The 11,781-nt window shown below is 46.1% G+C and overlaps 1 long non-coding RNA gene across 2 annotated transcripts; it reads right to left on the reverse strand.

Moving 5' to 3' along the window:
- Positions 1 to 228: 228 nt before the first annotated feature.
- LOC115606115 lies at positions 229 to 10,705 on the reverse strand. Of its 2 annotated transcripts, XR_003990818.1 has the most exons (4): positions 10,293 to 10,705; positions 8,301 to 8,861; positions 3,620 to 3,916; positions 229 to 2,950 (listed from the first exon to the last, which is right to left on the reverse strand). It is a non-coding gene; the product is annotated as an uncharacterized LOC115606115 (long non-coding RNA). The 2 variants fall into 2 exon arrangements; XR_003990817.2 differs by lacking the exon at positions 10,293 to 10,705 and having other exon boundaries at positions 8,301 to 9,817.
- Between the last annotated feature and the right edge of the window lie 1,076 nt (positions 10,706 to 11,781).

Below are 11,781 nucleotides of genomic sequence, written 5' to 3' on the forward strand. Positions count from 1 at the left end.
ACACCAGCAAAGTCCATCTGGGTCTTCCCATCTCCTTCCCTTCATTCCCAATGAATCCCACCTTCAAGGACCCTGCTCCAAGTTGGGGTCCTCACCAGTGCGCGGTAAACCAGGAAAAGCCAAGTCAATCACTTGTTGTGTTCCATATTCATAAAAGTACATGGTGCGTTTATTCTGTGATGGACTGAATTTGAGAACACTTTTTCAGTATCAGACAATGCGCTGGGCTGAGCATGTCCAAGAAAACAAGAAAAACTAAGAAAAGGACTAATTTCATCACACCATCTGCAGAGAAGTGACTGTTTTCCTCAGCTTAGCAGGCTCCACATTAAGACTGATGGGGCAGAGGCCACAAGGGCTGAAGACCCACATTCAGTATAGACCCAAGGGTGCTGGGTGAGACACCAGTGACCCATGAAGAGAGACAAAGACATTTACTGAGCACATTCCCACCAAGACAAGCAAGTAAACAAAAGGGCAAGCGAAACTAGTAAAAGAAATATCCTATAAAGAAGTTACTTGGTCATAAATGGACACCAGGCTGGAAGCATCAGATATGATGGTTCCCAGGCATTTTGTTTTCCCCCAGAAGGTCAGGCAGCCCTTTGACTTATAAAATTTAAGAACCACAGTTGTAAAGTCTATTCCAGCCTCTGTTCTTTGCCTGCAGACAGAATATATGTGCATGAATCTGTATTTCAGGTAGCTGGGGCCAAGGATAACTCAAAAGGTCTTCAAAAAGGATAAAAACATCCTTTGTCGTACAGCAGCTCCCAAACCATGATTTTGGTAGAAAATAGGCAGAGTCATATGAAAAGCTACACACAGCACACAAAAGGCAACAAACAGAAGTATGTGAGTTCAGGCAATGGTTGAATCATTTTAACATCAGCTGAAGCTTTGAAAATGTAATTAGCATGTAGTTAGGAGTCTCTTTTTTGCATCTCTGGAAGAGAGCAGCCAGCAGCAGCACCAGAGCAAGAGAGGTGCATAAGCCCTTGTGTGCCATTGTCTATGGGGAGCAAAAGGGCCCCAGGTGCTTTCTTGGTGTTGTGGGAAATAGCAGATAGTTCATTGAGCAGTTTGATTTTTATGACACTTAGTGTAACAAATCCATCAAGCTCAGCCTGAAACAGTCACAAGACATATGTATTCACACCATACGTCGGCATCCTTCGGTAAAAGGCTGTGCATCTCCTGTAGCACTTAAAAAGCAATACCTATTTTTAAATGTAGGTCTCCAAATGGCATTTTGGAGTGGGAAACAACATTTAGAGCCCAGTTTTGTGGCTCTGATTTGCGTAAGACCGTGCTCTCACATAGCAGGGACAATAATGAACTCCATGGGCTACTCCCAACCGGGTCCAGCTGGCAGCTCTGCCTCTCTGAGCCATCACAGCCTGGTGGGGGTTGGATCTGTGCCAGTGGAAATCTTCCGTTCAGTTGTTTGAGCTTTGGATGAGGACTGACTTGCACAGACCTTTAAATGCGAGCCTCGCTGAGATTTGCTGTAGAAGGCCACTTCAGCACATGCTGTCCATTTAAAGGTCAGCAGTTCAGGGATGAGCTTCACCAGGCAGAAGCAGGCAGTGGCCAGGATCAGCCATTATCCTTCAGACAGACCATAAATTACTTTATCCTTCAGGTTGGGTGCTAAAAGCAAGAACCTGAATGTCTCCTAGACTGTGAGGGACACCTGGACGTTTCTCAGGCGTAGCCAGGGGCTCTTTCCCCTCCCTTACTTCGCAGCTGAGCACTGGCACAGCACCAGCCCCGCTGCAGCCCCACGCTCAGCCTGGCTCCCCACACCCCCATGTGCTTCCCATATAATCTCAGTTGTTGTTCTAGGCAGACAGCTCTGTTTTTACTTAAGGCAATTCTATGCCTTTCATTGTGTTTTTAATTTTCATTTCACCCAGATTCACTCCCACGACTGTGCTTTCTGGCTTCTTCCAGCTTTTGTCCTTTATTTTTACTGCTGGAGTCAGAGATGATTATCTCTCAGAAAGAGTTCTCAGCTGCATTATGTTGATAGTAAGTGCTGTTTTTCCTGCCCTGTCTGATTTTCCATGCAAGATGCTTTTCATATAGCTTTAAGTGTTTTATTATTTGCAAATTGGTTGCCACGTCTCCAAGTTTCCCTTTCCCTGCTGTGGAAAGTGCCAGTGTTGCTGTAAGGAGGGGACTGCAGCCTCTGGCAGGCCTGAAGAAGCAATCAGCTGAATCTTGGAGAGGACCACAGAAACCTCCCCCAAATGCAGGCAGTTCTGGGGCACTGTAACCTCCTGGGTGGTACTGCAGTGTCTTTGAGCACCTCTGTGTGCATGCCCCAGGCAGCAGGGACATTCCTGTGCCAGGGCACGGCTCACTGAGAGACAGCAATGGGATGACAGGCTTCCCAGCAGCCAGCACATTCGGGTGCTGGTCCACAAGCTGTGACACCTCCATCCTTACCAGCACGTTAAACAGCACGACAGGGAGATCCTCAAACCATCACTTCTGCTGCCAGCTCTGGGAGATGCTCAGGCAATAGGGAAGCACTAGTGAAGACCAGAACTAAAGACAGATCCTGATGCCACCCAAAGTCAATACAAGCTGGACCTGGCCAAGACTGTCCTCCAGAGCATCATTTTCTCCATGACAGGAGGCTTCTGAAGATGCCACGTGAATCTCCAACCATGAATAACATCACCAGAGAAACACCTTCCCCCTCCTTTCAGGCAGAGGAGATATGCGTTCCTCAGCCTCTCCAGCTGCACTCTGCATTAGCCTTCCCCACATTTCCTTCCCAACACCGTTGCTGCCTACTCATGCTTTCGACCATCAGTTCTCAGCTGCTTCTTCAGCCACCTTTTACAGGTCCACAGTGGCCTCTCGCTGGCAGGGCATACCATAAGCTCTTTCACATCACTTATTGCACTCGCACCCAAAGATAAAGGAGCAGACAACGCTGTAAGAGAAGGCAAGAGCATTAAAACAGTGTCATCACATTGTCACAGGTCACCAGCAACACAAAAGGTGCAATAAGGTTCTTGTCCCCTCAGCTGACCCTGCTGCCCATGCCCTGCAGGGGACACTTTTGTGGCTTCAACCAACTCAGTGCTGTAACCTCAGCATCTGAGCTTTTCCTCCCTTCCTCCTTGTCAGGTCCCTCTATTGCTCATCTCTCAGCTCTGCAATATCTCCCAGCAGGTCCGTGCCCGTACAAGACTCTCACACCATACAATATCCCACAGGCTTGGAAATAATATATAGTCAGGGCAATACAATAGAGCAAGCACTACTGAGCGCTACTGCTGCCTCAGCATTTTTATTTTCAATCAAAGCAGCATTTTTTATTTTTTTGTAATAGTTTTCCCCCCTTTGGCATTTTCATTAGAAGACCAACAGGAAAAAAGCCCTCAACAATCCCTGAGTGAAAGTTATAAGCAGCCTGACACCTGGTAATGAGATATTTCAAGCTATGGGCTGGCACTTTTATGGTATTTCTAAACCAAGCACTCAATCAAGTGAACTTAGAAAGAATGGAAAGTTTGTTACTCCCAGGCATATGTCTTAAGGTTTTTCATCTTCTATTTCAGCAGTGGAAGAATACAGTACAAATAAGGCAGGCAAATACCTGGCAAGTAAATACTTTTGCCACAGTATAATTATTCCCTTCAATGGAAAGGCTTCCAAGACAGCTTCTGAGACAGTACTCAGCATTCACAGCCGACCTGAGAACCTCTTGGCTCCTCATTGGAAATGTCTCATGATTTTTCTCAAGGAAACAGAGCTCAGTCCCTTATTTTGTCCTCCTGGTTCTCTTCCCTTCCCCAAACAGCTCTGAAATCCACCAGCCAGCTTCCCTCAAGGTTTAAACAGGACAGTAGAGGTCCAAGATTGTCCATTTCCACATGTTCTTACATTGAAACATCTGCAGAAGAGATGAGAAATGTTATTGCTGTTGCAAAGCAACAACTCAAAGATGATGCTTGCTGAACCACTCAAGTCCAGAAGCTGTTGCAAGGGGGCCCTTCACCTCATGCCAGCTTGCAGCCAGTGTCTGCCCAACACACAGACCCTCAGCAAAGCTTGCCTGCCTTCCTGCCTTTCCTTCTTCCCTGTCTTCCTCCCTCCTGAAACTTGGGGAAGAAATGGCACTCATAGTGGGAAGCACTTCTCTCTGAGGGTGAGAAACCCCAAGCCCCATGAAATGGGAAGGGGCCCGGCAGCAGTGAGGCTGCCAGACCCTGACAGAGCCAGTATGATGGAGCAGGCTCCGGGCAAATGAGCAAAAGTGCCTCCTTGCAGAGCCTCCACCACCACTCCCAGCTAAGAGCGCCAGGTATGGGGGCACCTGAAAGCACCCAGCACACAAGCACAGAAAAGCAGGGCAAGAAGATGATGAGCAGGTTCCCACCAGCAGAAAGGCAGCGAACCTGCACACTGAACCTTATCTCCATCGCCTATCTCCACTTGGAGCACCCAACTCCTCACAAGACAATAAAGCTTTCACCCCACCACCCACACATCTGCATCTAAATTCCTGTGAGACAATTGGGGTGTTTCCACTCCCCTCCCACTCCAGCCACAGCTCACTGTCAGGGCTGAGGCACCGAAAAGCACAGCAGAGTCACCACAGCAGGCAACTATTGGGCATGGAGATGGGGGAGAGGAGTTGGCCTCTTGGGCTGTTGTCTCACTTGTCTCCTGTTTGATACAAGGAAGGGAAGGGTTTTCTCAAAGCACAGCCGTGCTTCGGCCACTTGCTCATCTCCCACAGCAAATGATGCCATCCAAATGTCGGTGCTAATTGCAGAGACAGGAAAATCATCTGCGTTCTGCCCATAACAATCCATTGTTATTTTTATGCACGCACACACACACACGAGTAAAAGAACCCTTCTCATTTCAAGCTGTGTTATTATGCTAACTACAGAGAAATAAATATGCCACACTGTAGCTAATAAGTGTCATTCACATCAGTATTTATTCCAAACATGTTTCCCCCATCATGTCTGTTCTGCCTGGAATTGCTCATCACTAAAGAGGAGACCTTTATTTCTAGTGATTTAAGCAGACAGGAGAGAGTTAGCAATTAAAGCACACTTTTGTAGAGTTTAATTCATTTAATTTCAGCTATCAGGGAGTGTTATCTGCTATCACTGTACCTTTCTATTTCTGGAGCCACCACCTATCAGCACTGGGTTTTTATTTCACCAGTTTGCAAGATGGGTTCTCCCACATGGGCATGGGAAGAGGGCTGACGCCTGGCAAGCAATGGGCTTGTGTTTCTCAGCTCCATGCGACACACTATAGGACTGGGTCTCTGTGAGGAAACAGGCTCAGAGTAATTTTCATTCATGCTCAGACACGTTCCTGTACCCCAGCTCCCTGCCACCCCGCATGCGTTTTGCTCTCACCCAGCCCCTGCGTTAGGTGATGTCTGTGGGTGACTGCTGCACTGGGAGCTGCCCCAGCGCTCCCACAGCCACACCAGGGGCTGCCAGCAGCCGATCCAGGCACCTTCAGTCGCTCCCTTGAGGGACTATTTCTGTGCTCATCAAAGGCTGGCGAGGACTAAATGTCATTCAAGAAGAGTATTTCAGAGCTAAAAATATTCTCACGATTTTTGCTTCCTTCCCAGAGCAAACGTCTGCTTGGCAGGTAGCAGATGAATTTAGGGGTCCTATGACACACATCTCATCTTCCGCCTCACGGTGCTTCACACACGCAGTAAGGCATCACACCAAGCTCAAACTCCCACTACCTGGGCTGAACTATAACCATTTTTCACATTAAACTGGAAATAGAACTGAGTCAGAAATCCTCCACCAGTGGTGGGAAACAAGCAAGGCTTTGACTGCTGCCCAAGAGGGACAGGTCCACCTGCCCATCCACACCACACAAACACAAGTGATGACCCACAGCCCGCCCGGGTCTGGTAAAAATGGTTTCAAATCTGAGGAGCACAGATGCTTAACTGAGGGGCTGATGTTGCTGTGCTAAGGAATGAATCCCAAGGACTGAATGAGGGCCAGCACTAATTACCAGCTCACGCAGACTTGTGGATTATATGTCGAGGATCCTGTTATGCAAGAATACAGCTGGGCATGTTATTGCAAGTGAGGAGACAACCATGCATGTGAATTGCAGAGGTGTGGGGAGAAAAAGGAAAAGAAAATCCTTTCATTTTCCTTCTTTTTCATTCATATGGTTGAAGGCCTGGTTTGTAAAGATACTGAAAACCTAAAGTTCTCATTGATGTCCCTGGACTTTGCTCTTTAAAACTGCACAAAACAGTGGACCAAACACCAATTAGGCTCCATCCATAGAGCTAATGAGACTGGGAAAGTACCCCAGAGGTGGGTTTCAGCAGCAGCTTTTCTTTTAACCTCACTCGTCACTTGCTTTTCTCTTCCTGCTCCCAGATATAATCCTTGCTCCTTCCTGCTTACAGCCTGAAAGCACAATTTACTTGCATCAGTGGAAGACAAGAAGAATGGTTAAGCCACATTTCTTTCCCACAATGGAAGGGGCAAATCCCGCTCTAATCTAGCTGGGGAGATGAAGACAGAAGGGTGATGCATGCACATGTTTCTACCCAAGATCACATACTAAGTATTTTGCTACTCCTGCCTTTTTCTTATTTTCTTATGTTAGGGCAAGAGAGACACCTAGAGATCACAGGCAGGGGATTGCAAGCTTCTGGAAAAACAGTTTTCTGTGTAGCATGATGTGTTCACAGAGCAGGAACAATAAATAAAATGAATGAAATATGAAACAAATTAATTCCTGGTTATAAACAACTAAGGCCCAAGAGGGAATAGCAATGGATTATAGAGTAGCAGGAACACTCCCTGTTTCTATGGCTTGCTCTCACACACCACCATCCCCAAACTGTGAAGAAAAGTACCTCCTTGGCAGACAGAACGTTTAGGAGGGGTCACATTCCCTGCTAGGGCAGCATGTCCAAAAGTAGACAATGCTACAGGAATGCGTGCACAATGATTAACTGCAGCACTAGCAGATAAAACTTTCAATAAAATGGAACTAAGATAGACCTGGAACTTGAATGCTGCCCTTTTAATCCCAAATCAAAGGCATATGTCCATCCCACCAGCACAATTGCACCAATAGCATTCACTGTTCTCAAGCCAGTCACAAGACTGATGAGATGCGGTGTCCTGTGCTTCCCAGCACGCCAATAGTACGGATTTTAACTTGTGCTCTCTATATAAATATATACAGGTTCATGTTAGCAGCCACACACTGAGCAGGAAGGTTGCTAAACCCAGCAGAGTCAGATCAAGAACACCAGGACAGCTTTCAAAACCATGGGTACAGCTAGGTAACGGTGGGTATCAGGACAACCCAATTACAGTAAGAGTGGTCCTAGCAAAGCTCAAAACTCTCATTACCTTCACCACAACCACATTTCTTTGTATATGTTCTCCTCTGTTTCTAGTGCTTTTATGAGATTATCCTTACATATCTCATACAATAAGTGAAACTGGATTAACTGCAAACTAAGCAGAAAGTTTTATGCCTTCAGACATCCTCATTTGCTTTGCCTGAGAAGAACAGGAGGTCAATGGATTTTTTTCTCCCCCAGCAGAACATGCACCTTTGCATATCAAGCAATAAAGTCCACCCAGTTATTCTCATCACTTGCTATGTCAGCACTTCTCTTTTTGTATAAATAGTTGTAAACAAGACCAAATTAATCCAGGTCATGAGCTGATAGTCAAAATAGAACATACCAGAGCAAGGAGATGGTGAACAGAAAAACAGATACTTCTCTTTTAAAACAGAACTGCACGAGTTAAGTGCCAGCTCTTGAGCAGAGAAAGCATCAGAGGCAGGAGCAAGAACAGAGGCCACCAGCTGCTGAAACTCCTTGGCTCTACTAGAATAGTCCTCTGGACTAAACTGTGGTTAAATCCACCCAGCTATTTACTGGGAGCCTGATGTTTGCATTAATTGGCAGTCAGACACTGAACAATAGTCGTCTTAAATCTAAGTTAACTAAATAGCATTAGGCAAGACAAAAAAATCTTGTTATTTCAGAGCATGTAATTTTAATTAAAACCCCCAAAGTAATGGCTTGGGCAGCCCCAGATCCTTTAGAAACAAATGGTGTCTTCTATCCTCTACCATCAGCCTTATCTGCACATCCTGACCTGTGCATCACCATGCTCCCTGTTCCTGCATGCTGTAGGCAGGAACCAACCATGAGCATCTCCTCATTCTTTCACTGCTGTGAAATAACTACTTGGTGCAAAATCCATTGGAGCAAGTTCTAAAGCCTCGCTTACCACTTCAGCCCATTTTCTCCCTTTGTTGTCTGCCACACCACCACACACATCCTTGTCTGTCATTGCTGGCTTGCATCTAGAGTTTGGTAGGCAAAAAGAGACAAGAAGATAACTGTTCAGACACTGGAGATCCAGGTTTAATTACTGCTTGCATTTCTGGTGCAAGTAATTGGCACATGAATTCGGGAAACAAAACACATGCTCCAGCTAGGGGAATGGATCTGATTGAATTACCTGTTGTAGAAAACAAATTGAAAGGATGAGAAGGAGAAAGTGTATTTTCCAGTGAAGCCACTGTTACGTGCCAGGCTTCTTACCCTGTTGGGGTATTTCGAAGATCCACGCTTACCTCACCTCCCATATTATCTTAAACCAGGCTCTGTTGCACCAAAGACAAGAACAAATTCTCTTTGTGGGCCAGAGCACAGGAGAAGTTAGAGTGTTCAGCTCTGCGGAAGGAGCAGGGACCCCAGGGATGCCAGCAACGCCAAAGCCTCACTGGACGCCTCTCTCACAGATCGCCCTCGAAGTCGGATGCTGCCATCTGCTGACAACTTCTTACTGCAACAATAAATAGATAATGCGGTTTGAACAATGTTTCATCCTGTTCTTAAACAGTGGCATAAGTAATCGGTATCTGAAGTACTGATCATGTATCTGACAAGAGAAGTGAGACCAGGCTGTACCCCGCAGATCGGTCACCAACCCTCTCCCAACTACTTCTAACTTAATAAATACTTGTCATAACTGCAACTAAGTTCTGACCCCATTTCACCCCCTGCGACTAGGACTACTGACACTTACCTTCCTGCGCTCAGCCGAGCAGGTAAGAAGGGACTACAGGCAGCACAGCATCACCATGCACTATCCATACGCTAACAAGCCTCCCTACAGCACAACAGCTGGGCAAGCGGCTGCGCTCACACAACCTAGGTGTTGAGGTTTGGCATAGCAAGCAGAAGCAGACCTCCAGCCAAAATGCCGAGGCTTCTCTCTACATCTGGAAGGGTATGGAGGTGACACACCTCTTCCAGACTCGTTCAGTGTTAGACTGCAGGTATCCAGGATAGCACCAGAGGGAAAGCTTGGTAATTCCAGGGGTTGTTTGCAGCACAGATGCTCTCCCGAGCAGCCACCCACCCTCCCAGATTTCTCCACAAGAGGTCAGCAGCCCCGTCCCATGGGGCCTCCTCCGCCACCAGCGTTCCCCCTCTGCTCCACTGCTACCAAACACCTTCTCTAAACTAACACCTGGCCTTCACTGCCAGTTGCAACCTGTACTGCTCTTTCGGCTTTCCGTCTCACCTCTCCCTATTACTCCTTTTATTACCCAAAATGACAGTTAACTTCTACCCACAAACTGCTTTCCCAAGGCACATTCCCGCAGCTCACAAAACAGCACCGACACTTAAAAAAACCCAACAAACCACTTTCAGATTTAAACATGTCTGGGAATTAAGAATTCCTGCAAATGGATTTAAAGCAGTTGTGTTGCATAGCATGTCCTAATCCTGCCTGTCAGCTCCCAAGTCCCACCTCAGGAGTTCCTGAGATCTCAGCCAGCAGCAGCTGCCCAGGAGTAAAGCTCTCATCAGTGAGACACAAGCTCGGAGATCATCTGATGAACTCACATTAGCTGCGGAGAGCCAGCGAGTAGTCACACTTGTTAGCTGTGCTGTGGAAATGGTGCATCTGCTGCTGCATGCTCCAAGTCATTCTTTTTACATTGAAGCTCTAATTTCCATTTAATAATCCTACAAAAGTCTTTGGTCTGGCTTGTGAAATAAATTAACAGTCTATTCCCAACTCAGAGTTATCAGAAATCCTGTTACCTCGGAAGTCTCTGTGGTGGGGAAGCACATACACAGGTAACTGGTTCAGAACTGATGTGTGTGTCCTGTATAAAACTGGTTTAAAACATGAATGTCAGACCAGGAGGGAACTTGAAGCCATAGTAAATTCATCTAAAGGAAGCCTTAAAGTGTCACTGACCTTCTTCAACCACGTATCAGAAACTCGTGTTCTATTCTGGATTGAGTCAAGATGGAACAGTGGAATCTTGATGTGATCTTCAGGGTTACTCTGAGCAAGAAATACAAAAGCTCAGGTCTGTATCAGCTCTTAGTACTGTGGAATTATCTCCATTAATGATAAAAAAAATCCCCTGTAACAAAAGAGCTCATTTGACAAGAAAAAACGGGTCAGGGCAGACTTCTGACTTTCCAACTACTCTTTGTAATTCAAGGTACAGATCCTTATCTTCAGCTAAGAAAATTTGCTTCAAATCAAACTGAGAACTGTACTGATCACATTTGAGTGTTCTGCTGCCACCTGCAATCCACATTCTGTGATCTTAACCTGCAGGTGACCAACACAAAACAGCTGAAGTAGTGAGTTTTATTATTCCCCTGCTCTTCTCAGTCACGGTGCAAGTCTGGTACAGGATGCTGGCATTCATCCCACAACACCCAGCGTAAACACTTCCACAGCTCTGCTGCTGGCTCCTCGCTCCTGAGGGAAGAGCCACCGCAGACGAGACTGTGCTGCTTGCCTACAGAGTCAAGACCTGTTTGCCCAGCAGCAGCATCTTCTCCTTTTCTCCCTAACAAGTAACAGACTGCCCTGCAACAGGTTACATAGTTATGAATACTTTGTACCTGAAGTCACTTCCACCCCAAGGCTCTCCATGTCACCTTCACAGTACAACCCCTCTGACTTGAGCAACTATATGTATCAAGCATCAGGGCATATTGCCAAGAAGGAAACTTGTTTCCAACTGTTTGTATCATGAGAACCACCAATTCAACAGCTGTTTCACAGCATGGTGAAACAGGCTTGCTACATTTCAATAGGCTCCTTCCCAACAGACTCCAAACAAAGCAAAGCAAGGGATTTCCAGCTGCTGTTAAAGGACAATGCAATCGCCCGGAAGCTTGCTCCCCATTCTCCACAATCTGCAAGCAGCTCAGCCAGTCACCTGCTCTCGTACTTTGAAAGGTGTTGATTTTTCTGCATCAAGTACATTATACTCTCATGCATCAGCTGCCTGAAACAAAGAGCAACTCATTCAATACTTCATACTCACTACCTGCAAGTTCACATATGCTTACTGCCCCGCTCCAGAAACTTAAAGAAATCCTGAACAGTGACATCTTCATGCAAGATGCAAAGCAGCTGCACAGCAACTACCCCATTCAAAATGCCTGTTTCAAAGGACTTTCAAAGTAGAAATCTGAAGAAAAAAAAAATTCACCTCTCATGTACTCCTTAGCTGCAAGATGAGGAACGAGTTTGTGATCTGAAATCAAACTTCAACCATCTTAATTACTCTACAGTCCTACATCTTATAACCTTTTAAAACATAACCAGGAAATACCTTCTGGCAAGGCATCTTCTATTACTTAGCCAAAGGGCAAAACTACAGAGTCCCATATATGTAACTGGAGACACACATACCTAACACTCGAGACGTGACCACACA

Source organism: Strigops habroptila, chromosome 4, assembly GCF_004027225.2.
Source record: "Strigops habroptila isolate Jane chromosome 4, bStrHab1.2.pri, whole genome shotgun sequence".
Lineage (NCBI taxonomy): Eukaryota > Metazoa > Chordata > Aves > Psittaciformes > Psittacidae > Strigops > Strigops habroptila.